Genomic DNA, 2,189 nt, shown 5'->3' with positions numbered 1-2,189 from the left:
TGGAGTCAAGGCCTGATGGACATTTTTACAAAGGTCTTTCTCTGTTTGGAGTAGAGGAGGCTTTTCATTTTCACTGTTTGATCTCAATGTGAGCAAAACATGAATGCTCTGCTGTCCTGCCTGCAGAACCAAAGCATGCACTATGGAATAGCCGTACAAGGGGATACGAAAATTTTCATCATGTTGCTCTAATAACCGTGACATTAGTAGCTTCATAAATATTGTATGTAGTCTAAACAAGTTTTTTTTCCATTAGTAATCTGAGGGAATTAAAAGTCCTGATTTAATTTGACATTTCTTTTCTTGTATTTTCTGTACTGTAACTGTCCTACAATATGTCTTTTGCATAAAATGCATAAGGTTTTGGGGATATAAATGGAGTTTTACTCATACTTTGTCCAAATACCTCTTGTAATTTGTATCAAAATTCTTGTACAATTTTTATATTAAAGATTTATCAGTCACTGATCTTTTTGTCTCTTTGTCTTTAATTTCTTCACTCTTTACTGATTCGAGCAATACACATTGCCATGGAAAGACATATGGTCACAGAAAGACACTCACCCGCAAAGTTTGCACATGGCCTCTTGTAGTTTGAAAGCTGCAAACTACATTTAAGAGCTTTGCACACTTCCCAGAAATTGAATAGGTTAAATCCTTTTGGAAGGGAGATAATTGTTTTGCCCCCTAGCTTGTACACATTTCCTTAGAAATATCATACTTAGTGTGGCATCCAGAAACCTACAGCCTCACTAATTTAGTCACCCCACTGCCTGCAAAAAACCCTTAAGATGGACATTGCTCACACTTGAGTATGTCTGACAGATGAAGAAATGGAAGGTCTTGCCCAACTCTGACTTGGTATCCTAGCTCAGTCCTCTTTTTGCTTCTCAAAGCAGAGGTACACAGCTCACTAATCTCAATGGTTGGGTAAGAATTTTCTCATGCTTTGACAGGGCCAAATGTATTTCCCCACCAAACTTTATCTGTAAATCTGGACTTTACTACAAAAATTTATCACCAAAGGCTTCAACTTTGAGTCCTTGGGATTGGCTTTGTGCTCCATGCTGACTAGAAGAGGGTGTAGTGCAGGGAGATGTTTTGAAAACCCATTTGCAGGGCAGAATACTTCCTTTTGTTGAGAAATCTTGTTTTGCTGCTAAGGCACATCTGTGTCAGCTGGGAAAATGTGAGCAAGATTCTTCTGGGGTAAATGCTTTTGGTTTAGCCGGAGCTCTTATGGTGCTAGTAATTTTCTACATACTGCACTTCTTATCAATAAAGGAAACAAAGTAGTCTCTCAAAATGGGACAGTTTTGTCCATTGCTCTGTGCTCATAGAGACTAAAAGGTCATATTACAAGCATGTCCAAGACAAAGTGTTCCAATATGATTCATATTCATTCTACAAGAGAAGAGCAAAATAAAACTCAGCTTGTTAAGCACCACGAAATGCTGAGCACTCGGGTGGTGATGCCTCAAAGCGGGTGGGTATGTGCTAAACTTCAAGCATGTACAGTCCTGTTTGACTCAATGGGAATGGATATCTGGTTGCAAATGAGCCCTCACTAAAGTATTAGATGGACTGGAAACAGCCTGCTCAGTGTTTGACAAGACTCAATAAGACTTTTTTGGTTGTCTCACATTTCCTGATCAGCAAAATGGAGGCAACTGGACTCACCAGCTGAATGTGGGGGTGGGGAAAGAAAGGGATGTGAAGGTCAAATAACCAGAATTTGCTAAGCACTGTGAACTGTAAGTCTGAGGAAAATTATTGGTCAGTAATACATACTCTCTGATGGATTTAGGATTTTCCTAAGGTCTTTTCTTTTTCAGGCCTCCAAGCACAACCAAGAGCCATTTTTCTGCAAAACATTGAGCTCTAAAAACAGGACTTCGCCTTCTGATCCAACTGCTTCATAGGTTAAATTTAGTTTATGATTTGAGAGTCATGAGCTATGAGGATACAAGATGTCTGCCACAGGTCCACTAAATAAAGTCTTGAGCATGTTTATTTCATTTGCTTGTTTTTAATCAGCCTGACATAAACAGCTCAATAATGAGCTGAATGCCTTTAATCCATTACTGACTTGCAGTTGTCAGCTTCATGTCTTTAATTTACATGCCACCCTTTTCCCTTCCCTTCCCTTCCCTTCCCTTCCCTTCCCTTCCCTTCCCTTCCCTTCCCTT

Source organism: Corvus brachyrhynchos, unplaced genomic scaffold (assembly GCF_000691975.1).
Source record: "Corvus brachyrhynchos isolate BGI_N302 unplaced genomic scaffold, ASM69197v1 scaffold194, whole genome shotgun sequence".
NCBI classification, from domain to species: domain Eukaryota; kingdom Metazoa; phylum Chordata; class Aves; order Passeriformes; family Corvidae; genus Corvus; species Corvus brachyrhynchos.
This window is presented reverse-complemented; position numbering follows the sequence as displayed.